Source organism: Sinocyclocheilus grahami, unplaced genomic scaffold (assembly GCF_001515645.1).
Source record: "Sinocyclocheilus grahami isolate Dianchi unplaced genomic scaffold, SAMN03320097.WGS_v1.1 scaffold13.1, whole genome shotgun sequence".
In the NCBI taxonomy this organism is placed as follows: Eukaryota; Metazoa; Chordata; class Actinopteri; order Cypriniformes; family Cyprinidae; genus Sinocyclocheilus; species Sinocyclocheilus grahami.
Window position 1 is genome coordinate 2568606 of NW_015505192.1, and position 230 is coordinate 2568835.

Sequence of the window (230 nt, forward strand, 5' to 3'; positions counted from 1 at the left end):
TATTTTATTTTATTTTATTTTATTTTATTTTATTTTATTTTACTTCATAAATCTCTTTCTATTGTAGATTAAGTTTTGTTGCAGTTGCGAGAATGATTTCTGAAAGTTTTCAGTTAAAAGGGGCTGAAAATTATTAAATTAACTATTAAAGTGTGTTTATAAATGTATCAACAGTTACAGGGTTTTGTAATATATATATATATATATATATATATACATGCATACACACA